The sequence below is a fragment of the Rhinoderma darwinii genome, chromosome 13 (assembly GCF_050947455.1).
Source record: "Rhinoderma darwinii isolate aRhiDar2 chromosome 13, aRhiDar2.hap1, whole genome shotgun sequence".
Taxonomy (NCBI): domain Eukaryota; kingdom Metazoa; phylum Chordata; class Amphibia; order Anura; family Rhinodermatidae; genus Rhinoderma; species Rhinoderma darwinii.
This window is the reverse complement of record NC_134699.1, coordinates 7381652-7408962: the sequence shown is the minus strand read 5'-3', so window position 1 is coordinate 7408962 and position 27311 is coordinate 7381652. Positions and strand designations below refer to the sequence as shown.

At 42.8% G+C, this 27311-nt stretch overlaps 1 long non-coding RNA gene across 1 annotated transcript in view; it reads right to left on the bottom strand.

Moving 5' to 3' along the window:
- LOC142666061 (uncharacterized) overlaps positions 1–20927 on the bottom strand; it is a 46153-nt gene extending 25226 nt beyond the window's left edge. The window contains exon 1 of the long non-coding RNA XR_012851628.1: positions 20693–20927. This is a non-coding gene — a long non-coding RNA (uncharacterized LOC142666061). The remainder of the gene's footprint in view (positions 1–20692) is intronic.
- Between the last annotated feature and the right edge of the window lie 6384 nt (positions 20928–27311).

The window sequence follows — 27311 nt, the reverse complement described above, 5'->3', positions numbered from 1 at the left end:
TTCTTTACAACGCTCACTCGGTGGAAAGTAAAAAAAATGCCCAGTTGGGTATTAACAAATTTGCATAAAAATTTGAAAATGTTCATAACGTGGTCAAAAATAAACATTTTTCAGAAAAAAACACAAAACGTAGTTATCTACATTAAAGCGCCTATTAGAGTAGGTAGGAGACAGAGCCTCTCTCCCCTTTTTGGAAGCTCTCCTGGAGAAAGTCTAATAAATCTAAGACTTAAATCTCCCTGGGGAAAAAAAAAATAATCATGTACTAAACACTAGGAGGAAAACACTCGCCATAGTCGGTTATATACAGAATGGGTCGAAGCCATACGGGAAGAAAGCAAAGTCATAACGCCATGGGAAAGGCCTTGATCAGCTAGATTTAGTCTTTCAATATCCAAGCCCTCCGGTGGAGCTTCTTGAGACCTCCTTGGAGAATATCTTCTCTAAGGTGTAAGGTCCTTTGAAATTTCTAATGAAGCCTGAAACCATGCCCTCCTGGGCCAAACTGGGATAAATCACCAGAACTTTGGCCTTGTCCTGCCTGATCTTCACTAGACACAACTGGATAGCGGACTAGGCAAAACAGGTTCTAAGGCTTTTTTTTATTTATTTTTTATTTATTTTTTTTACAGATTCCTTCAACAGGGAGGTGATCTGAGGACGATTTCCTGGGTTGAGGAGAAATCTGGTTGGCGGAGGGCAGGCAAATTCTGGAAAATAACCTTCATTATTTTTAGCACCCAGATGTCTGTGGTGGTAGCTTGCCAGATGTGGTAGCAACGTTTCAGCCTGCCACCTACTGGGAAGGGGAGGCAGACTTCTGGCATATTAAAAAAATAAAAAAATAAAAAATCAGGCTTGGAGGGAGGAGCTGAAGGCTTCTTACGTTTTTTTGGCAGAGTCTGTTCTTCTTTGTCCTGACTGTTGCCTACTAAGGGGCCAAAAGGGTCTTCCTCCCCTAGAAGTAGATGATCTATAGGTTTGGCCTGGACGAAATCTCCTTCTTGCTGAGGAACCAGGGGAAAAAATAATTACCCTTTTCTTCATTAAGATTCCTTAAATTGAGTTCTCCAAAAAGATACCCCGGCTGGAAAGACAATGAGCAAAAATGATTCTTTGAGGCCATATAACCAGATCGGGTTTTAGCCAAACCGTACATCTGTCAGTATTAGAAGTCGCCATCTACTTGGAAGGCAGGCGCAAAACATCCAGGGCAAAAATCACAGAGGAAGTCTGAGGAGGCTTTCATCATAGGGATCATCTGCAGAATCTGGTCTCCAGGTTTTCTTGCTTCTATATCATTATACAGCCGGATTAACCGGATCCTGAGAGCTCTGGCAACAGGAGCTGTGGCCATGGAGGCTTTACATGGGGCTGCAGAAGAAGAGTAAATCTTCTTTAGTAAAGTATCAGCTCTTCTGTCTAGAGAGTTCTTTAGAAGAGAAGAATCTCCAGCAGGAAACACTACACCTTTAGACAACTTAGCTACAGCCAAGTACATTTTAGCAAGAGAATCCCAGGAAACAGTTATTCATCAAGTCTATAGATGGATTTGAACCTATTCCCAAAATCAGGTTTTTTTGTCGGGAGCTGCCCACTCTTTAGTAAGCCGTTTCCAGAATAAGATGGGAGGGCAAAACTTTACCCTTCTTTGGAAAATGAGAGAGAACTTTTCTACCTTGTATCGGAAGTTTTGCATCATCAACTTCTATGGTGGATTTTACAGCTTTAATCAGTTTAGATACTGGTTCTTTCCTAACAAGGAAAGAATAAAATATAGTCGTCGCTAGAGGTCGCCATTGAAGACTGTCAGAGGAAGAAAGCATTCTGCCCTGTTATCACAGAGGAGTCTGCAGGTTTAGGGACTGATTTAGTGGATTGACCACTGGATATCACCACTTCTCTACAGGTTTCCACCAAGTAACCTTTAAACCATGCAAAAAAAGACTTTGCTTCCCAAGCTAGGGGCGACTCCTCCAAAGCAGTGCAGTAAAGGCGGAGTTCACATTACCTTCTGTGTTCCACTGAGGGGTTCCATCTGAGGTTTGTCGGGTTAACCCCTCAGCGGAAAGGCAAACGTAAACCTCCGCTTCCGTTTCGCTCGCCATTGATATCAATGGTGAAGGAAACCTAGCTAATGGTTTCCGTAGTTTTGACGGAATGAAGCGACTGCGCTATCGGTTCTGTCAACAACAACGGAACCCTGTCACAACCGGAAACCATTATTTAGGTTTCCTTCACCATTGAGTTTAATGGCAAGGGAAACGGAAGTTTCAGTTTGCCTTAATGCTGAGGGGTTAACCCGACAGAAACGGAACCCCTCAATGGAAGGGCAATGGTGATGTGAACAGGCCCCAACACAGACATCCTGCCTCTACTCCTCTGACAAGGGCTGTTGACAGACATTGCACTCTCTATGTCTGGTCTTTCTCATAACAGGCTCCTTCCTCCTGGGTAACTCCTCAGATGAACTGGACATCAAGGAAATGAGTCAGCAAACTTCATAAAGTAGCCCCAAGAAAAGACACAGAAGAGACCAGGCATATATACATACATCACAAAATACCAGGAGCATAGCTCACCCTTCCTGCTGGAGCGATCCACTGCCTGACACTGAGCCACCGCATGTTCACAAACACAGGAACTACAACAAGGCCGATCCAGACCTGGGGCGGGGCTTACCTCTAAACAGGAAGTGCTGCAGGCGCCATCTTTGAATATCCCCAGCATGTGCACAAACAATACATGATGAATGGGCAGTGAGACACAGAAAGTCGTTCCTACAGGGAAGACAAGAGACAGCCCTGGTGTACTAAAACAGGTATTATGATATAAGCGGGTTCAGTGCCAGGATCGTGGCACTGAACCCGCACCAGCTAGACACCCCCAGCCGGCTCTCAAAGACATAAGAAAACAACATAAGAAAAAATACCATTACAATGTACTAACACGGCTGCTGCTTACCTGGTCAGAAGAGACTCTTACCAACCTACCTGTCCTATAGGGGACAGAACAAAAACTCACACACCTAAGGGTAACTGGAGCCTTTATTGCCTAAGGGAGGGGCTTGGGAGTTAACTCTTTGTTGCTGTTTGTTTTTTTTAGTAGGTTCTGTCCTTTATTTCGGGTTGGAACACATAACCCATGTGTGCTGCCGAGGACAATGAGGAAAGACTGGAAATACAATACTGCTTGTGTTTTTGAATTCGAATGGCTCAGGGGTGTGGGTGTCTGGTGGTTGTTGCTGTGGTTCAGGAGCTCCCGGTTCACATCCACTGTGGTCTTATATATATTGAGGGCTTCTTGAGGAACTTCTATGGAGGCTTTCTCAAAGTTTTAGTGACCAAAGTCAAGAAGAAGACCACCACTTCTTCTACAAGCTCAGATTTAGGTAAAGAGTTTGCTCAGGGAGTAGCTTGAAAACTGAAAGATTGGGACGTCCGTATTTTCATCTATCCCGAAACTGTCCGTAAATACGGATCCATATATACGGAAAGGAGTTCGTAAATACGATCCGTATTGCATCCATATTCCTGATTATTCACCAGCTCACATGGGCTAAATGAATGGAACCAACCGAAGGCCAAAAGCCTACAGCATAACATGGCATCCATCAAGATTGACGTCTACAGTTTCTTTTCATGTCTAGGTTTGGAATAGACTGGAAATATGACACTGTTTGTGTTATTGAACTCAAGTGTTTTGGTGGCTTAGGATTGTAGTGATTTCTGGGGTGAAGAAGCTCCTGGTTCAAATCACCCTGTGGTCATGTATGACATTGAAACAGCAGCATAGAAGTTCCTCCAGAAGCCCTTGACATTTTAGTAGACCACAACTTTTTCTACAAACTCAGATTCAGGTAAAGTGTTACTCAGGGAGTAGCTTGAAAACGAAAATCGATTGGGGCGACTGTAAGGGTATGTGCACACACACTAATTACGGACGTAATTCTGGCGTTTTTGCCCCGACTTACGTCCAAAAAAAGCACCTCGATAGCGCTGACAAACATCTGCGCATTGAAAGCAATGGGCTGACGTTTGTCTGTTCACACGAGGCGTATATTTACTCGCCGCTGTCAAATGATGGCGCGTAAATAGACGCCCGCGTCAAAGAAGTGACCTGTCACTTCTTGGGGCGTAATTGGAGCCGTTATTCATTGACTCCAATGAATAGCAGCGCCAATTACGTCCGTAACTGATGCGGCGTTCAAGCGCCTGCACATGCCGTTACGGCTGAAATTACGAGGATGTTTCCTCCTGAAAACATCCCCGTAATTTCAGTCGTTACGGACGCTGCCGTGTGAACATACCCTAAGAGTCATGGCGGCGCTGCGGAGATGAAGACTGACGTGTTGTTGGAGTTTTTGCTTCTTATCTTATTTTTTGTCTCTTGATAGATTATATTCATCTGGTATGTGCAAACCACACTAGTAAGAGTTGTGGTGCTTAGTGTTTGCCCAGTGGGTTGTACTTTGTCTTCGTGCAGCTCCAGGTTCTAGTCCTGCTGCCCTTTTTGGAACATTATATTCCTTTGTGAAAAAAAACAGCATTGGAGAACATTGTATTTATCTGGCGAGTGTTCTCAGTCATGATCTGGTCCAGGGTATAGGGAAAAGAACAAGACTGTGGTGTGAGAACCTGGAGTTCTGGCCCCATGAGGGGACTTTATTATTTATCACATTGAGTAACACAGGAGGAAGTGGCAGAGGGGACCGTAGTCGCCAAGGTGGAGATGGCAAAAGTGACCATGTTGGCTGATGCGGAAGTGGTACTAGTGGCGAGGGCTCAGGAGGTTGGTCATGAGGCGCAGCCAATGGTTGGAAAATTTGGCTCGATTTTTCTTAAACTGCATTAATCTTGCTCACTGTATTGACTATTAACCCATGGTAAGAAGTAGGACGACTTGGATGATGCCCATGGTTGAACTTGATGTTGACTCCTTGATATAGTTGGTCCATGTTGCTCTTTGCTTGGGATGACCCGCGCCACATAAATAATCTTAAGCTTCAGTGTTGGGAACGGGGCGGGCGGCTGATCTAGAAGTTGTTTTTTGAAGTATGAGAAGTCTTCTCTGCAGGAACATCTGAAGTCCTGGCCTGAGTTGGAGACAACTGAGCTTAGGATTTTCTTTTTTTGTCTCCCAATGTCCCTTCCCCTGATGTACCCGTCTTAGGACTTTTAGATTCTTCTTGGTGTAACTTTTCCATTATTTTAGACTTATAATTACTAAAACCACCTATGATTTTCAGATCTGGCCGTGGGTCAGAGGTAAGTGCAGCGGCTTGAATAGTAAGAAGAAGTCATAGGTTCTAGCCCTATCTGCTGCTATTTCATTTGTTTCGTTGCATTCTGAGCAGATTCTGCATTTTTTTTGGCCACGAGGGTCGGAACCCTCAAAACCGCTCAAAACCCTTCCTCCTCTTTCTCGATAATGACATTAAGAAAGGTACTCTTATATATATAGAGGTGGAGCTGGCTCAGAGAGTAGAGCGCAAGGAGAACAGGTAGTGGTTCTGGAGACCAGGGTTCGAACACTCGTGCTGGCTCCTAGGAATAGCAGCTCAGTTGTCTGGGACACCAAATACCGCACACCTGTAGTGCAGCCGTCTGGAGTGGAAGTGGCGGGTTATAGAAAAATGGAGCATTTTTTTCACACATCTGAACAGTAGGGGGTGTCTTTCTTCAGCCAGGATTCAGGAAATGAAATGACCAGAGGAGATTTGAACCTGGGTCTTCAGCATGGGAAGCAGAGCAGGTACCCTCTGAGCCATCTCACTATTTGTTACTAGACTATAGATTTTGGCAATGATGACATTTAGATTTAGCCGACTAATCCTCAAGTTCCCGTCCTGTGAGGTTCACTTCCGTGTCGGGATTATTAAGAGAGAAGCGTGTTCAGAGAAGATGCAGGTCTCCGGGGTTACCTCCGACATGGTAAGATCTGTGTTCACGAAGGTATTTGAAGGCGAAGTGGAAGCTCCATATCCATGATCCCCGGAGATTCGGCTATTTATTGAGTGAGCCCGGCCACGCATCATGCAATATACTATTCCCATTCTGTAGATGATTCAGTATCAATATAATATAATAATTCTTGTAATTCTCATGAGAAGACGGAAAAAATTGCTGGCACCGCTCAATCCAACAAAAGACGCTGCACATGGATGGAGTTTCACCACGGTAATTGTACTGGATAATTGATCCTGCAGCAATAGAACAGCACAAAAGCATGTAAATACAGTCGAGCCACATTATTATAACCACCTCCTACTTTCGACGTCAGCAGCGCGTAGCCCATAAAGGAAGTGATGTGTCGTGGGCTTGGTGGGTATATAAGGCGTGCGGGCAGCTGTCTGATCACATATCTTGTTGTTGCCAGGTGGAGATTTATCAGAGTTGCAAAAAGGGATGATTATTGGCTTTCGGGCCAGGGTGGCAGAATTTCTCGAACAGCGCAGTTTGTGAACTGTTCGCATGCTGCTGTGGTGACAGTGTATCATGACTGGAGAAATGGTGCCATTAGAAATAACCGACATGGTAACTGCGGAGCACCACGTGCCATTTATGTGAGAGATGAATGTCAGCTACAAATGGGCATGAGGGTCGAACGATGCGCTACAGTTGAGCAGCTTACCGTGAAAATCAACCAGTGGGGGTACCAGAAGTGTTTAAAACAATAGTTCAGCAAACCCAACTGCGTATGGGGCTCCGAAGCAGACGGATGGTCACTGTTCCTATGCTAATAAAGGTGCATCGGGGAAAAAAAAAAGTCTACAATTTGCACGGCCGTGTCAGAATTGGACCACTGATGACTGGCAAAGGGTTGTGTTCTCCAATGAGTCACGTTTTCTGCTTCCTGGAACGGATGGCCGTTTCAGGAGAGAAACATCAGAGAACAAACACCCGTCAGCCACTGCTGGAAGAACACGAGTCGGTGGCGGCAGCGTTATGGTCTGGCGGATTAGTTCCTGGCTTTCTCTGGGCCAATCATCCACTTGGACAGCTCTGAAGCGATCTGGGTATGAATCCATCGTTGCAGATCACATCCCCCCATACATGCTGATTATCTTCTGGGGGTAGATGGAATCTTCCAGCAAGACAATGCGACAGGTCACACAGCCAGAAAAGTCTGACAGTGGTTGGTCGTGCACGACAAGGAGCTCCAAGTACTTCCCTTGCCCACCAGACTTCAACCCAATTGAGCATCTGTGGGACCTCAATCAATAGTTGGCTCTATGGATCCTCCCCCACACAAACCCTCGAGGAAACGTGGAACGCACTGCAATAAACGAGGCGCCAGAAACCGGAGACCACCGACCAGCACGTTGAGTCACCCCCAGCACGCCTACCGTTGTCCGTGCTGCACTCGGCGGTTACTCTGGATATTACCTGCTCCTCATAATAATGGGACTCGACTGTGTATATGTGATAGTAAACTGATTGTCGCAGCAATCACCGATCCTACAGATTCCTTTACTTCAATTATCTCGGTCTATAGGATTTGGAAACAAATCGCCTGCGGCCGTTTTGTTTGTTCCCACGCTTTGTCAAGTCCTGGGTGTCATTTCCTGCACTGCCCCTTATATACGTAACATGTGAACTACATTCACTTAATAATTGTGAAATAATTAATATTACAAAATACAGACTTAGCGACAAGAGCTGCACATGTAAAAACATCAGAAACACAGACTACATAATAATAAATAAAAAAGATGATTATGTATCGGGATCAGATCACAGTAGGATGATTGCCTCCCAACACCGATTCTTCTATCCAGTTTATTCTTTATTCACGCTCGATTTGAAACGTCCTCTCACAAATCCATCTCCGATATTACATCCACGACCTCCGATAAAAGTGGATGCAACACCCATTGTTCCTGATACTTTACTCATAGGGCTGCGCTGAAATGACAGCGCAAACCCGTTTTCTTATTTTACTATTTTTTTTGCTCTATTGCTTTATATGCACAAAAGGGCGATGCAGTTTTTATTACTCGCTTTGATCAGCGCGTTAGAAATAATATTGGCAGGATTCCCCCATAACCTTATTCTCTTACTAAATTCTTCTTCCTCATCACTATTAATTAGTCGTAACCTTAAGATCTGTGTAAGGAAGAGATTTCCAGACCCATTCCGGGTGGTAACGGTCGTACCTCAATAACGCATTTGTGGCGGCAGGTTTAACCCTTTGTTTGTATCGTTCCCTCTACTACTGATACACGGACATCGAGGAATTCTATTTCCTGATCCCCAAACTTACTCATGAATTTCATATTCACACGGTTACAATTTAAATGAACTAATTCTTACAATTTAATTAATGTCCCGGGGCAGATGATAAATAGATCGTCTATATAACGCAAAGTTGCAAAACGAAATATTATTCTGTAATACGAATGATATCGCAATTCTTCAGTGAATGTAGTTTCCATATTATGTATAAAAACGGCAGAGCAAGAGATAGGTGGATCCTGCCTGTCAGTCACGCAGGACCTGCTGACACTGAACCCATTAGTCCCGCGGACCAGGCCGGAACAGGATTTAGCACATGATACAGCTGCTCTGTATACAGAAAACAAAAGCAGCTGTGTCTCAAAAAGTAAAAAGGAATCAGATCACACTGATGGCCATATTTTTTTTTCCTTTAAATGTTAATCAAAGGATTCCATAACCTTTAAAAATAGGGGGGTTACCTGCTACAAACCACAAGACGACCCCATGCAGTGCGCATGGCCTAGAGCAGCAGTCCCCAACCTTTCATACCGTCTGAGCCATGCAACAATTTTTTTTTACTTAAATGCAGCTCCTGGCCCTCAATCAAAATCTAAACATATTAAACGTGTAAAAAAAAAAAACACGTGTTCATAGTCCTCCGTTAATCTTCCAAATGGTCCCTTAGTCGTATGCTGTTCCCTGTGTTCCCGTGCCCTGCTACCTGTATCCCGTGCTGTATTTGTTCCTGTGCCATCTCTAGTGTTGGATTCGTGTTGTGCCGTTTACTACACCTGCTGACTTACACATCTGGTGTCATCTGCCACGTTTTGCATCACCTGCCGCCAAGATCCCCTCTGTGCCTAAGCCGTTGCTACTGTCTGGACTATTACAGGTACCATTGTGCCCGGAATTTATATTGACCAGCAGCTACTCCGCTACGGCCTAGTGGGTCCACATACCCACAGATCGTGACACCTATGTTCAGAAAACAGGGTTCCCAAGGCAAGCCACAGAGCAGGGGGTTGCGAACCGCAGGTTGAGGACCACTGGCCTAGAGCGTCAGCTCGTGGTGTCACTTCTGCATCTCAGAGTGGTTAACACCCCCCCCCCCCCAAACAGATCTGAGCAACAGACAAGTAATGGAGGCTACAGGGAAGGCGAAAGATCCAGCGGACTGTAATGTATTGCACTGATCAAATGAGTCATTGTGTACATATATTACTTATCCTGTACTGATCCAAAGTTACATCCTGTATTATACCTCAGAGCTGCACTCACAATTCTGCTGCTGGAGTCACTGTGTACATATATTACATTACTTATCCTGTTCTGATCCAGAGTTAGATCTTGTATTATACTCCAGAGCTGCACTCACTATTCTGCTGGTGGAGTCACTGTGTACATACATTACTTATCCTGAGTTACATCCTGTATTATACTCCAGAGCTGCACTCACTATTCTGCTGGTGGAGTCACTGTGTAGATACATGACATTACTTATCCTGTACTGATCCTGAGTTACATCCTGTATTATACTCCAGAGCTGCACTCACTATTCTGCTGGTGGAGTCACTGTGTACATACATGACATTACTTATCCTGTACTGATCCTGAGTTACATCCTGTATTTATACTCCAGAGCTGCACTCACTATTCTGCTGGTGGAGTCACTGTGTACATATATTACATTACTTATCCTGTTCTGATCCCGAGTTAGATCTTGTATTATACTCCAGATCTGAACACTGCCCCCTACTGTAACTTAACTGCTCTGCTAGTATTACGCAGGCACTATAGAAAGTAAGAATTAGTCTTACCGGTAATTCCATTTCCTTGAGTCCACCATGACATCACACTAGGAGGATAACCCCTTGACCTCTGTAGGGACAGGAACTAAGAGGTTAAAAGGGCCCCACCCTCAGCCTCCCACCAGTGTGTGCCATAACCCTACACTGTAAAGAACTAGCTAACCCTAACTGTATGTTAACTTTACATACCACTAAGAAGGTAAGGTGGGTAAATGTATGCCGTCATGTTGGACTCTAGGAAACTGAATTCCCGGTAAAACCATTTCTTACTTTCCATTTCATCCCCCAGGACGGCACACTAGAAAACAAATGAGATGGTTTAGGGTGGGACTGCCGCCTGGAGTACTTTGCGGCCCAAGGTGAAGTCTCTCCTAGCTGAAAGATCTAGCCTACAATGTTTTGCCAAGGTAAGGGAGCTAGCCCAAGTAGCTGCAGTACAAACCTGGTCTAAGGAGGCTCCCCCCTTTCTGCCCATAATGAAGATGTGGATCTGGTGTAATGGGCTTTGATATTCATAGAAACATTTTCGTTTTTTTCTCCAGAGAATAACACATTTTAATTGTTGTTTTTATCCACCTAGTGAAGGTAGCGTTTGAGGTTTTCGGTCCTTAATTTTTACCCCAAAACTGGACTTGGGGGTTGGAGTCAAGCTGTAAATATTGTAAGACTGCCCTTCTAACATCAAGACAACCGAATTCTTCTTTTCGAGTTTTGGCAAAATGAAGGAAGGACAATCTCCAGGTTTCTATGACAATCTGGGATGACTTTTGGAAGGAAATTAGGATCAAGTTTTAGTACGATTCTATCATCCGTTATCCTAAGATATGGTTCGTCTGTGGATAGCGCCTGTATTTCCCAAGTCTCTTGCTGTAGTCATCGCTAGCAGAAAGGCTACTTTAAAGTGACAATGTTCTCAATTGGTCCGAAGGGGTGTTTGATTAGAGCTCGGAGGCCAATGCCAAGCTCTCACTGCGTAGATGACTGTCTAATGGTCGGCCATAGTTTTGAGGCTGCAGACATGAATCTTTTCACCTGTGTTCTGACAGCTGGGTGTCAAAAAACGTACTTCGGGCAGAGACCTGTACTCCGAGGGTGCCTGGTCTAAGACCTAGATAAAGCTCCTGCTGTAAAAAGTCCAGAATCTGTTAGATGACTGTCCTCTGACCTACAATGCTCATTGCAAGAGGTGGCTCTTTGACATTTTTTGAGATTGGAAATTAGGGTAAAGTCCAGTAGGACCCCTAGAGACTTTGCCCGAGTGTGCGGAATCAGATTTGATTTTTGATAATTATGATCCAACCCAGTTCTGCTAGTTGGCCTGTTAGTAGCTTTACCTGAGTGGTAAGAATATTTTGGGTACTCGCAGTAATTAGGAAGTCGTCCAGATAAGGGACTATCATAATTCACTGTCTGCGAAATGAAGGCATCACTTCTATCATTATTTTGGTGAATACTCTTGGGCAGATGAAATCCCGAAGGGGAGAGAGCTGTAAAGAGTAGGGATGATTGGGGACGTGGTAAAAACAAATCATTTTGGAGGAAGGGATGAAAATTCTATTCGACAGCCGTTCTTTATTATGTCTAAAACCCACTAGTTTTGGGTGAGGTTGTTCCAGGGACCGTAGAACTTTAGCAACCTTCCTCCGACTTTGGCATCTGTTTTCTTGTCTCTAATTATTTGGGTTGAGCAAGAAGCCTCTACCCCTCCCCCCTTTTGGGTAACTCCAACAACCTGTCTTTACATTCCCTCTATAGTTTTCACTCTGGGGTCTTTGGGAATGAAAGGGAATTTTACTTTTTATTGGTTTATCGTCTTGAAATCACTTCTTTCTATCTGCCGCTTTCTCGAGGATTTTGTCTAGGTCTGGGCCAAAAACAGTCTCCCTGAAAAGGAATGCTACAAAGTCGGTTCTTGGAACGAGTGTCCCCCTTTTGCCAGTATCTTAACCACAGAGATCTTCTTGCGGCATCGGTAAGGGCCCCTTCTTTGGCTGCGAACCGGATACATTCCACCGAGGCATCTGCTAAAAAACCTGTTGCTGCTTTTAGGAGCAGAATGGATTCTGCTAATTGGTCTTTGGGTGTTTTTACCTTAAGGTGGTTTTCTAGTTTGCCTAACCAGATAAAGAGGCTTCTAGCTACTGAAGTAGCTGCTATGTTGGGCTTCATACTAAACATTGATGCTTCCCAGGCCTTTTTTAGAAGGCAATCAGACTTCCGATCCATGGGGTCGGTCAACGGAGAAGAATCTTCAAATGGCAAGGATGTTTGCTTAATTACCTTTGCCATTTCGATATCGTCCCAGATACATGTATACTCTTCATTAAAAAGGTGGCAATGACTTCCGGTTCCGGGGATGCAGGACGCGAGTGACTGAGCTCCCGCTCCCGTCCAGCCTGTAAGCTCGCAATAGTCGCTACGGCGACGATAATCAGCGGGGAAGTCACCAGCCTTGCACAAGGCAACATCATCGGTGGTGCCTCTATGGACAGGTACCTCCTCAGAAGCGCGCAGAAGCCAGCCATGGAGGAATCAGCCGCGGCCGTGGTAAAGGGAGGTAAGATGGCGGCGCTTCCCGCCACTGCGACCCTGCTATACACACAGGAAGATGAGCTGCAGCACCATCAGTCCCAGCTTTCAAGCCCGGCAGAGCATGTACTGTCCGCTCTTCCAGTAGCCATTGACTATGTAACCCTGGCCCGTGAAGTAGCCAAGCAGATAGCGCCAGACCTGCAAAAGGCGCTGGAAAAAACGGTGCAAGATTCTCTAAACCGCGTGCATGCGGAGCTGGCACAAGTCACTATCAGAGCTGATGAGTTAGAACAGCGTATGACGCTGCTGGAGGATGAAAATGAACGCCTGCAATCCAAACTCAAAGGGGTGCTGTCTGTTACTGCGCAGTTGGGGGACAAGGTGGAGGATCTGGAGAACCGCTCCAGGAGGAGCAACCTGCGACTGGTGGGGCTGAAAGAAGCGGTGATATCTGCTGATTTGCAACGAGTGTGTGAGAGGACATTGCCGGAAGCCTTAGGTCTCCCACGTCCATGCCGGGTGGAGAGGGCGCATAGAGTGGGGCCGGACCCCAGAAACCTCCCAGCAACAGCTGACCACAATTCACATCGTCCCAGACAAGTGATCTTCAAACTGTTGGATTACAATGACAAGGTGGCACTCATGAAAGCTTTCCGCAGCAGATCGCGTCCTTTGGAAATAATGGGCATGAAAGTGCTACTATTTGAGGATTTCTCGGCGGAGGTTGCAAAACGAAGGCGGGCTTTCAGCAAGATCTGCACCGCGCTGTTCCAAGCGAGAATACGCTTTAGCCTGCAGTACCCAGCCACCCTGCGGGTGTTTCAAGAGAACGGGCGGAACAAGGTTTTCACCACTCCACAGGAAGCGGAGGACGCACTTGCGGAGCTTTGTGGGAAGAGATCACAGCAAGAGGAGCGTCACAGTCCAGTACATAGTCCGCAGCGCAAGTCAAGAGAAGACAAAAGGAACCGGCTAAATATGGAGCGTACCTGGGCAGAAGCCTTAATGCCCACACCTGGAAGATCCCGGGGGGGTCGAGCCGGAAATAGAGGGGACTCTCCGAAGCCGCAGAGGCGAACACGGGACCGCACCCGATCCACGTCTCCTGATTGACGGACGAAGTCCTTTTTGGCGCATTTTATTTAAGCTGTTGTGATGATGATTTTGTGGACGCTGTAGACCAATTGCAGATTCCGACCAGATACAGATAAGTTTACAGATAATCTGAAAGTTATTGAGGGGGATATTTTGCGGTCTTATACAGCACTATGTTTCGGTCAATAGTTGACCTATTGTTACAATGCTACAATGTTATCAAGGTTGAAGTATATGCATTCTGATATTTCCCTGCTTTTTCACTGCAAGATATTTGTGAGGGAGTTAGATCAGGATCTGAGATTGTCCCTGGTGGGCGGGATTGAACGGGAGTGATACAATGCCTCCCCCACGCAAGGGATTAGTGTTATCTGTAAGGGTATGTGCACACACACTAATTACGTCCGTAATTGACGGACGTATTTCGGCCGCAAGTCCCGGACCGAACACAGTGCAGGGAGCCGGGCTCCTAGCATCATACTTATGTACAATGCTAGGAGTCCCTGCCTCGCTGCAGGACAACTGTCCCGTATTGTAATCATGTTTTCAGTACGGGACAGTTGTCCTGCAGCGAGGCAGGGACTCCTAGCGTCGTACATAAGTATGATGCTAGGAGCCCGGCTCCCTGCACTGTGTTCGGTCCGGGACTTGCGGCCGAAATACGTCCGTCAATTACGGACGTAATTAGTGTGTGTGCACATACCCTTACAATGGCAGTCTGAGGGAAATTGTGGTAGGAGATAGGGGACACGGAGGTAGGGAAACCTTGAAGCGAAGCAAGGTTCATAGGGAAATGTGAGGATGCAATCCTAACGGACTCTAGGCTGTTAAAAGTAATGATAAGGGAATGTACATAAGGGTGCGCAGGCGACAAAGAGGTACTGAGGGGGCAAGGGCAGGTGTTACTTCCTCATGGAAGGAGCCATATAGGCAGGCTGGGGGGGAGGGGGAGGGAGGGGCGCGTTCTGGCATAACAGAAAAAAGTGAAGTCACATACACCAGTGGGTATTAAAGGGAATGTGTTGCCAGAAAAACATGTTTTTGTTTTTTTAAATTAAACATTTAGTGTGTGGGTGATTAAACATTGTTCAAATTTTTTTTATTTTTTTCACGAGTCAGGAAATATTATAAATTAATTCAAAATTTATAATACTACCCATTTTTGGTCACTAGATGGAGCTATTCCCAAAATTGCAGCATTGCAACATTGGGTTAAAAGCCCTCGCTCTAGTGAGCTCTCAGCATCCCCCCCTCCTTTATCCTGGCTAGTGCCGGGATAAACGAGGGGTTTGAACGGTGTAACCTCCTACACTGTGTGTCGCCATTTTTTGAGCTAACACACAGTGTAGTAGGTTTACATACAGTAGTAAACACACACAAACACGAACATACATTGAAATCTCTTACCTGCTCCTGCCGCCGCGGCTCCCTCCGGCCCGTCCGCTCCGTTTGCTGCCGCTGGTCCAAGTGCACAAATCCGGAAGCCGCGACCGGAAGTAGTAATATTACTGTCCGGCCGCGACTTCCGGTCCACAGGAAAATGGCGCCGGACGGCGCCAATTTCGAATTGGACTGTGTGGGAGCGGCGCATGCGCAGTTCCCACACAGACGCCGTACACTGAAGTCAATGGGACGGGAGCCGTTCGCAGTCCCTATGGGACTGTGGCTGCCGTATTCCATGTCTGTATGTGTCGTTAATCGACACAGACAGAAATGGAACAAAAAATGGCAGCCCCCATAGGGAAGAAAAAGTGTAAAAATAAGAAAAAGTAAAACACAAACACACAAATGAATATAAACGTTTTTAATAAAGCACTAACATCTTTAACATATAAAAAAATAATTTGTGATGACACTGTTCCTTTAAGGGACTGCTAACCCTTGCCGCAGGTGATTTTATGATTTTGTTATGTAAGGGATGGTTGGCCTTGTTGGTTCTGGCTTACAAGCCAGGGTTTGGTTATGATGTTAATGTTAATGTTTGTACATGGCTCTTGGGAAAAGACGGATCTGACTCCCTGGACTCCACACGACTTTTAGGCACTTTAGCTCATCTTAAACACGGTCCAATAACATGAAAATAGTTTCTTGGAACGTTAAAGGGCTGAGATCCCCACAGAAACGGACCAAACTTTTAAGGCACATGAAACGATTGCATCCTGATGTGGCCCTATTGCAGGAAACTCACCTTACCGAGCCGGAGTTTAAGTATTTGCAAAAGTTCTGGGTGGGTCAGGTTTTTGGCTCGTCGGCAAGGGAGGGTAAGGCGGGAGTTATAATTCTGGTACATAAAAACTTTGCGTTTACGCTGGTGTCCCAGGAGCGGGATGACGAGGGCCGTTGGATCCATCTAGTGATGGAACATGCAGGGGAAACCATCAGTATTCATAATGTGTATGGCCCAAATACGGTTAACACTGGTTTTTTTGGTCACTTGGAAACCCAACTCCAGCAGGATCGCACTAGGTTTTTGATTTTAGGGGGAGACCTTAACACTGTAAGGTCTTCAAAGGAGGATAGGAGCGCAGGGACTAGTTCGCAGAGAAATAGAGATAAGATCTTGCCCGACTTTTTAAGACACACGGCCCTAATAGATGCGTGGAGGAGTTTACACCCAGATGCGCGGGAATATACACATTTCTCTCATGTTCATCAGTCATGGTCGCGTATTGATTATTTGTTAGTGACGCAATGGCGCGACGTTTACGTGAAGCGGCAATTGAAGATTTAGTTATTTCGGACCATGCTCCGGTTACCATTACATTGGCTGACACAGTAGCTAGAGGAACGGATTTTATCTGGAGGTTTCCCGCTTTTCTGGCAAAGGATGAGGGCTTTACACAGAAGCTTAAGGGGTGGTGGATGGAATTCGATGGGGATAATGTAGCGCATCGCTCGGAACAGTCATTGTATTGGCGTACAGCCAAGGTGGTAATAAGAGGGAAAATCATGCAGTATATGTCTAATCTTAAACGTAAGACGACCGAAGGATACAAGGCAGCGAGCGACAGATTACGGCGTGCGTACACAGCATTCCTACATTCGCCATCAATGCTATTGGGGGAGGAATGGAAGGAAGCCAAGCGACAGTTTGGTCAATGGTTAGACAAAAGAGAGAGTATTTACCGGTCCCAATTTGATGCTGATTTAATGCGTTTCGGCAATATGGCGGGCAAATTATTAGCGCGGTTAGCAAAGGGGAGGTATGCACCGGCACATATTACAACACTTAAAGAATCAAACGGAACTCCTACCTCGGACCCAAAAAAAATCAATACCATATTAAGTAAATATTACCAAGCCCTTTACTCAGAAACACCCATAGATCTCCAAAAAGGGAGGGAATTTTTGGAGAAGGTGAAGTTGCCAGGGCTCACCCAGGAGCAGAATGGTCATTTGAGCGCGGAGATTACACTAGAGGAAGTTTGGAGCGCCATTAAAACATTATCTAACGGAAAGGCCCCGGGTCCGGATGGATTCACAGGGGAGTTTTTCAAATCTCTGAGAGAAGAAATCAGCCCTACCTTGGTGGCATATTATAATACTTTACTAGGAACGGGAGCTCTACCAGCAGAGGCCAAGGTAGCGCATATAAAGGTGTTACCCAAGAAGGGGAAGAATCCTCGTGACCCGGGGTCGTACCGCCCCATCTCGCTGATAGATCAAGATCAGAAATTTCTCACAAAAATTTTGGCCAATCGACTGGCTATGTATCTACCCATACTGGTGGGAAAATCTCAGGTAGGCTTTGTAAAGGGCAGGGCTGCAGTGACAAATTTACGCAAGGTATTGACGGTGCTAGAAACAGTCAGGCACGATCCCCAGCCAGGTACCAGGCCGGCACTTTTAGCGCTAGACGCAGAGAAAGCCTTTGATAACATACAATGGGAATGGCTGGGGATGGTGCTAGACAAAATGAACATTCAGGGAGATTTCCGGGTCTTCCTGAAGGGAGTCTAGAATAGCCCGCAAGCACGCGTTCACTCCTCGGGGTTCCTATCAGATCCCTTCCAATTGCATAAAGGAACACGACAGGGTTGCCCCTTGTCGCCCCTGCTATTCAATCTAGCATTGGAACCTATGGCCAGATTCTTGGAGGAATCGGATATGTTCAGAGGCATTCAAGTGGGATCTTGTGCAGTGAAATTAGCCCTGTTCGCTGATGATGTCATACTTATGTCAAACCCTCAGGAGCATTTAGGGAAGGTTTTTCAATTTTTGCAGGAATTTGGGCAATGCTCGGGATACAAAGTCAATATAGCTAAGAGCGAACTGCTGGAGTTGGGCAGACCATTGCCAAAGACCTTTTGGCAATCCTTGGGTTGCGGGATATCACCGGTGGAACACTGCATTACCTATCTGGGTATCAAAATAGGGAGGGTACCAGACACTCTGTATGGCTTAAATTATCCCCCGTTAATAAAAAAAATACAAGCGGAACTCACTAGATGGGGCCAATTGCCGTTGTCCCTCTTGGGAAGATGTCATCTGATCAAGATGGTTAGTTTTCCTAGATTGCTATACCCCTTTCAAACGCTACCTCTCTTATTGAAGCATGTGGATGTCTCGAAATTGACGGCTTCATTCACTAAATTTATATGGGCAGGAAAAAGGCCGCGCATAGCACTCACCAAGTTCATGATGGGCAAACAAGAAGGGGGTGTGAACTTTCCGAATGTCAGGGGTTATAACGTGGTCTGTCTTATGCGTCATGTAGTAGATTGGCTTCATGAAACAAGCAATTATTCCAACTTAGATCTGGAAGGGGAGTATGCCTCACCCTGGAACCTGAAAGCTTTGTTACATTGTAGAATCGCTTCTCTTCCGTGCCGTCTCAAAACCTCCATTGTATTGAGAGATACAGTTCTAGCTTGGAAAGTGGTACGTAAGCAGTTTGGGTTACCCCACCTGGTATCGAAGTATATGCCGTTGAGCGGTCATCCGGAGTTTTTACCAGGAATGGACAAGGGGGACGGAATTGCCTCATGGGGGAGGGTAGGCATTGGTAGCGCAGGGGATCTTATGCACACAGAGGAAAAGAGGTGGTTAACTGGGGAGGAAATCACCGCTAAACTCAGGCCCATAATAGATAGAGTCAATTTTTTGCAAGTACTTCAGGTACGAACATTTTGTACCTCCAGGCTCAGGGATTTGAGTAAGGAAGCTACTCCGCACACTATGGATGAGGTCATAGGTCCAACAACTGGGCGGGCGACCATTTCAGGAATGTATAGAGCATTGAGAGAGGGTTTTGTTCGTCCGCAATTAAGGATTAGTTTTAAAAGCTGGGAACGGTGGACTCAGGATCCAGATATAGGAGAGACCATACTGGGGGGTTGGGAGACGGTACGGAAGAGTGTGATAAAAGAGAGCTGGAGGGAAACCTATTTCAAGTTGATGCATGCAGCAATATATGGCTTTAATATCTTGCCCTCACAATCTTTCCCTGATCGCATTACAAGTTGTCCCAAGTGCAATACACCACTGACGAATTTGTGGCATGGAGTGTGGGGGTGTGTACATACGAAACGATTTTGGGGGATGGTACAGAAATATATTAAGGACCATTGGAAAACGAATCTCCCAATGACGCCTCAAGCGCTACTATTCCATCAGGCGCGGCCGCCAGAGGAAGAGGGTGCTCGAGGAGTAAGATCACCTCCCGTGTTGGTGCACACGATTTTACTGGTAGCTTTGAGATGCCTCCTGAGTCACTGGTTAGAGGCAGACACGCCGGGGTTAGAATTGATTGTGTCACGGCTGAAACAGTTATTGGTTCTTGAGAGGGTGGAGGTGGAAAGGCGGAAGGAAACGGGAACCAAGAAGCTATTTGATAAGTGGCAAGTATTTATAGAAACGCAATGTACAACAGCCGAAATAGCGGAAATTGTTAGGCCTTTCCAGTACACAAAGTGGTACTGCACGCAGCTCTTGGCAGGCGCTTTAGGGAGGATGCAACTGTGAGCCAGCTGGGGGAGAAAGGATGAGTGGAAACTCATTGATGATCTAAGTGGTGTTGGAGTTGGGGGAGTCATGTTTGTTTGGTCCATCTGAAGATCGACAATTATGCCATGTTTCTATGTTGGTGTGTTTATATGTTATGTTGAATTTAATTTAAAAGTTAATCCCATGACAGTTGAGTGCTGCGCACTCATGATGTAACTCTTACGTGAAATGTTTGTAAAAAAATGTGAAAACTGACAATAAAAAGGATATTTAAAAAAAAAAAAAAAAGGTGGCAATATCCAAATTGACGGGAGACCCCCGCAGCCACTTTTCTGGGTCCTTCCATTCGTTATTTATTAATTTAAACAAGTTTTCACTAACATGGAAACACACGCTTTTTCTTTGATTTTGAGCGACCAAACATCTCATCTTGGATGGTCTTTTTGTTTTTTAACTTCTTCAATATTCATCGCACCCGATTGCTTTTAATAAATCGTCCATATCTTCAGAGGAAAAATAGTATTTTTTCTCATCCTGATCTCCTTCAGGATTTATTGACCCAAATTCGTCTATGTCCCCGGGATCTTTGAAAGAAAAAGAGGCCCCTTCAGTGTCTGATTTAGATGGAGGTTCGTTTACTAACTTCGCCTTCTTATACGGGGGAGGTATGGCCACGTATTGATGATAAGGATTAAACTTCCTCTCTAATCATAGAACGTAGGTCGTCCATAAAGGAGGGTTGTTCTGCTTTGATTACTTTATTAATACATGTCGCACATAGTTGTTAGTTGTATGCGTCTGCCAGCATTTGAGCATGTAGCGCATTTCTTGGATCTTTTAAGCTCTCCATGCTTACGTTTTTGGGATCCCTCTTTCTCAACCTAATGAACGAGAGAGGGATAGTACAGCTTACAGTAACATGACGGGTATTATCCCCATGGGGAAAACTCACGGGAGTGGATGGGCAGGAGACCTCAGATTCTTCAAACTGGGACCCCACCGGATCGGCACCAGGAAAGTAAACGTTTGGAAACACAGGCCTCAGAGCAGGATGCACCCGGCAATTTGCACTGAACACGCCGGTCTATTTACCTGTTCCGCGTTGCCGATGCCGGTCCCCGCATGCGACATCACTTCTGTCCGTGCAGTCGTCTGACGCCACTTCCACCGGATGTTTGGTCGCATAGCTGAAACCCCACGTGGGTCGGGACGCCGGTAGAAGTGCTCCGCTCAGCTTTAGTCTCACGGGACTACAGGCGGACGGGTGTTTTCTTAGGCAAGGGGAGGGAAACCCCTAGGTACACTCCCCCCCCCCCAAGTGGAATGCTTGTCAGGAGGGAAGCCCCCGATCCTGACCTCAATGTCGAAGGTTAGAAATCTAGTGTTCAATCCCCCCCCCCCCCCCCCCTAGGATGAAAATAGAATCCTCTTCCCCTGACTCCTGTAGGGACAGTAAATACACTGGTGGAATGCTGAGGGTGGGGCCCTTTTAACTGCTTTCAGTTCCTGTCCCTACTGAGGTCAAGGGATCATCCTCCCAGTACACCATCATGGGGGACAAAATGGAAATAGAGGTTTAAGTCATTATTATAAAGATTATGGGCTTTGCCTTTCAGTTTTCACCTTAGGCAATGTAAAGACAATAATGAAGGAGTATACAGATAATAGCAGATGTTACATATCTCCCTACTGGCCATAAGCAGTAACTGCAACCAGGGTAAGAAAAAAATTAAAGTGCTAGAAAGCTCTCTCTTATTAGGGGGGTGTATTTGGATGTATCTAGGCAAAACTGGAAAATACTGATAGGAATGTCTAAAGGAAAACTACCCTTTACATTTTTTTGCGACTTGTTTTAGAGCCCGCCTGGTAGCTGAAATGTAGGCTTTGTATGCAGTAGCATTGAAGTGTCCCATCCTACACGTGGTACCCTGCTGTCCTCTACCACTCAGTGTACATTATTGGGGTCTCAGTCCTCACTCTAGGAGTAATCTGGACAGAATGGACCCCCACAAGACTCTTTACTGACAGAGGACACTGATAACCGATCAAATATCCGGGTGTGAACCCAGGGCTCTAAGTGTGACCTGCATGCTTACCTTATCAGGGCCTGGACGTGGATTCATCTTGCCAGGAAACACCACCTATCAAAAAGACACGATGGGAAAATGAAATCTCTTGACTTCAACATCCATCTGCTTAGGGAGAAACTGCGGCTTTCCATCGCAGAGAAACTGGCACAAAAAGATCAGAACGGCAGAAAAATTACAGAGGCTAAAGGGAAGTAGAAAGATCCAGCGGACTGTAATGTATTGCACTGATCAAAGGAGTCACTGTGTACATACATTACTTATCCTGTACTGATCCTGAGTTACATCCTGTATTATACTACAGAGCTGCACTCACTATTCTGCTGGTGGGGTCACTGTGTACATACATTACATTACTTATCCTGTACTGATCCTGAGTTATATCCTGTATTATACTCCAGAGCTGCACTCACTATTCTGCTGGTGGAGTCACTGTGTACATACATTACTTATTCTGTACTGACCCTGAGTTACACCCTGTATTATACTCCAGAGCTGCACTCACAATTCTGCTGGTGGAGTCACTGTGTACATACATTACATTACTTATCCTGTACTGATCCTGAGTTATATCCTGTATTATACTCCAGAGCTGCACTCACTATTCTGCTGGTGGAGTCACTGTGTACATACATTACATTACTTATCCTGTACTGATCCTGAGTTATATCCTGTATTATACTCCAGAGCTGCACTCACTATTCTGCTGGAGGAGTCACTGTGTACATACATTACATTACTTATCCTGTACTGATCCTGAGTTATATCCTGTATTATACTCCAGAGCTGCACTCACTATTCTGCTGGTGGAGTCACTGTGTACATACATTACTTATTCTGTATTGATCCTGAGTTACATCCTGTATTATACTCCGGAGCTGCACTCACTATTCTGCTGGTGGAGTCACTATGTACATACATTACATTACTTATCCTGTACTGATCCTGAGTTACATCCTGTATTATACTCCAGAGCTGCACTCCCTATTCTGCTGGTGGAGTCACTGTGAACATACATTACTTATCCTGTACTGATCCTGAGTTACATCCTGCAAAATACTCCAGAGCTGCAATCACTATTCTGCTGGTGAAGTCACTGTGTACATTCCCACTCCCTTCCATGACTATGAGCCCTCAAAATGGCCACCTCCAGTACATGAGACATCTCTATAAAAGACTTTGCTTTGCTTTCTGCTGTCAAAGTGAGGCTGTACAGAACATTACCACCAACAAAGATGGTCAGGTTTTTTTATTCCAGTCTAAAAAAAGAAGGATCTTCTCCCATTTGTTTTACACATGTACCATCTGTTGCTTAAAATGTTTATTAAATATTCACTACGTACGTGCCAAGCACTCCTACACATCACCAGCGCAGGATGAATATATACAGAGCAAAGAAATAGAACTGGTAAATTGAAGAGTTTTCTACCTACGTTATTTATGATACTGATGAAATATGGGAAGGGAGAAAACCTGTTATAAGAATATAACTACTATAATACTGCCCCTTATATACAAGAATATAACTACTATAATACTGCTCCCTGTATACAAGAATATAACTACTATAATACTGCCCCTTATATACAAGAATATAACTACTATAATACTAATCCTATATACAAGAATATAACTACTATAATACTGCTCCTATATACAAGAATATAACTACTATAATACTGCCCCCTATATACAGTAATATAACTACTATAATACTGCTCCCTGTATACAAGAATATAACTACTATAATACTGCCCCTTATATACAAGAATATAACTACTATAATACTAATCCTATATACAAGAATATAACTACTATAATACTGCTCCTATATACAAGAATATAACTACTATAATACTGCCCCCTATATACAGTAATATAACTACTATAATACTGCCTCTATATACAAGAATATAACTACTGTAATACCACCCCTATATACAAGAATATAACTACTATAATACTGCTCCTATATACAAGAATATAACTACTATAATACTGTCCCCTATATACAAGAATATAACTACTATAATACTGCCCCTATATACAAGAATATAACTACTATAATACTGCTCCTATATACAAGAATATAACTACTATAATACTGTCCCCTATATACAAGAATATAACTACTATAATACTGCTCCTATATACAAGAATATAACTACTATAATACTGTCCCCTATATACAAGAATATAACTACTATAATACTGCCCCTATATACAAGAATATAACTACTACAATACTGCCCCTATATACAAGAATATAACTACTATAATACTGCCCCTATATACAAGAATATAACTACTATAATACTGTCCTATATACAAGAATATAACTATTATAATACTGCCCCCTATATACAAGAATATAACTACTATAATACTGCCCCTATATACAAGAATATAACCACTATAATACTGCCTCCTGTATACAAGAATATAACTACTATAATACTGCCCCTATATACAAGAATATAACTACTATAATACTGCTCCTATATACAAGAATATAACTACTATAATACTGCCCCTATATACAAGAATATAACTACTATAATACTTCCCCTATATACAAGAATATAACTACTATAATACTGCTCCTATATACAAGAATATAACTACCATAATACTGCTCCTATATACAAGAATATAACTACTATAATACTGCCCCTATATACAAGAATATAACCACTATAATACTGCCCCTATATACAAGAATATAACCACTATAATACTGCCCCCTATATACAAGAATATAACTACTATAATACTGCCCCCTATATACAAGAATATAACTACTATAATACTGCTCCTATATACAAGAATATAACTACTATAATACTGCCCCTATATACAAGAATATAACCACTATAATACTGCCCCTATATACAAGAATATAACTACTATAATACTGCCCCCTATATACAAGAATATAACTACTATAATACTGCCCCCTATACACAAGAATATAACTACTATAATACTGCCCCTATATACAAGAATATAACTACTATAATACTGCCCCTATATACAAGAATATAACTACTATAATACTGCCCCTATATACAAGAATATAACGACTATAATACAGCCCCCTATATACAAGAATATAACTACTATAATACTGATCCTATATACAAGAATATTACTATAATACTGCCCCCTATACACAGGAATATAACTACTATAATACTGATCCTATATACAAGAATATAACTACTATAATACTGCTCCTATATACAAGAATATAACTACTATAATACTGCTCCCTCTATACAAGAATATAACTACTATAATACTGCTCCCTCTATACAAGAATATAACTACTATAATACTGCCCCTATATACAAGAATATTACTACTAGAATACTGCCCCTATATATAAGAATATAACTACTATAATACTGCCCCCATATACAAGAATATAAGTACTATAATACTGCTCCTATATACAAGAATATAACTACTATAATACTGCCCCTATATACAAGAATATAACTACTATAATACTGCTTCTATATACAAGAATATAAGTACTATAATACTGCCTCCTATATACAAGAATATAACTACTATAATACTGCTCCTATATACAAGAATATAACTACTATAATACTGCTCCTATATACAAGAATATAACTACTATAATACTGATCCTATATACAAGAATATGACTACTATAATACTGCTCCTATATACAAGAATATAACTACTATAATACTGCCCCCTATATACAAGAATATAACTACTATAATACTGCCCCCTATATACAAGAATATAACTACTATAATACTGCTCCTATATACACGAATATTACTATAATACTGCCCCCTGTGGACAAGAACATAACTACTATAATACTGCCCCCTGTGGACAAGAATATAACTACTATAATACTGCCCCCTGTGGACAAGAATATAACTACTATAATACTGCTCCCTATATACAAGAATATAACTACTATAATACTGCTCCTATATACAAGAATATAACTACTATAATACTGCTCCTATATACAAGAATATAACTACTATAATACTGTTCCTATATACAAGAATATAACTACTATAATACTGCCCCCTATATACAAGAATATAACTACTATAATACTGCTCCTATATACAAGAATATAACTACTATAATACTGATCCTATATACACAAGAATATAACTACTATAATACTGCCCCCTATATACAAGAATATAACTACTATAATACTGCCCCCTATATACAAGAATATAACTACTATAATACTGCTCCCTATATACAAGAATATAACTACTATAATACTGCCCCCTATATACAAGAATATAACTACTATAATACTGCCCCTATATACAAGAATATAACTACTATAATACTGATCCTATATACAAGAATATAACTACTATAATACTGCCCCCTATATACAAGAATATAACTACTATAATACTGCTCCCTATATACAAGAATATAACTACTATAATACTGCTCCCTATATACAAGAATATAACTACTATAATACTGCCCGCTATATACAAGAATATAACTACTATAATACTGGCCCTATATACAAGAATATAACTACTATAATACTGCTCCTATATACAAGAATATAACTACTATAATACTGCCCCTATATACAAGAATATAACTACTATAATACTGCTTCTATATACACGAATATAACTACTATAATACTGCCCCCTATATACAAGAATATAACTACTATAATACTGCTCCTATATACAATAATATAACTACTATAATACTGTTCCTATATACAAGAATATAACTACTATAATACTGCCCCCTATATACAAGAATATAACTACTATAATACTGCTCCTATATACAAGAATATAACCACTATAATACTGCCCCTATATACAAGAATATAACTACTATAATACTGCCCCCTATATACAAGAATATAACTACTATAATACTGCTTCTATATACATGAATATAACTACTATAATACTGCCCCTATATACAAGAATATAACTACTATAATACTGCCCTATATACAAGAATATAACTACTATAATACTGCCCCTATATACAAGAATATAACTACTATAATACTGCTCCTATATACAATAATATAACTACCATAATACTGCCCCCTATATACAAGAATATAACTACTATAATACTGCTCCCTATATACAAGAATATAACTACTATAATACTGCTCCTATATACAATAATATAACTACTATAATACTGCTCCTATATACAAGAATATAACTACTATAATACTGCTTCTATATACACGAATATAACTACTATAATACTGCCCCCTATATACAAGAATATAACTACTATAATACTGCTCCTATATACAATAATATAACTACTATAATACTGCCCCCCTATATACAAGAATATAACTACTATAATACTGCTCCTATATACAAGAATATAACTACTATAATACTGCCCCTATATACAAGAATATAACTACTATAATACTGCCCCCTATATACAAGACTATAACTACTCTAATACTGCTCCTATATACAATAATATAACTACTATAATACTGTTCCTATATACACGAATATAACTACTATAATACTGCCCCCTGTGGACAAGAACAGTCCTATCATTCATCACACAATATTCTGGGACAGATC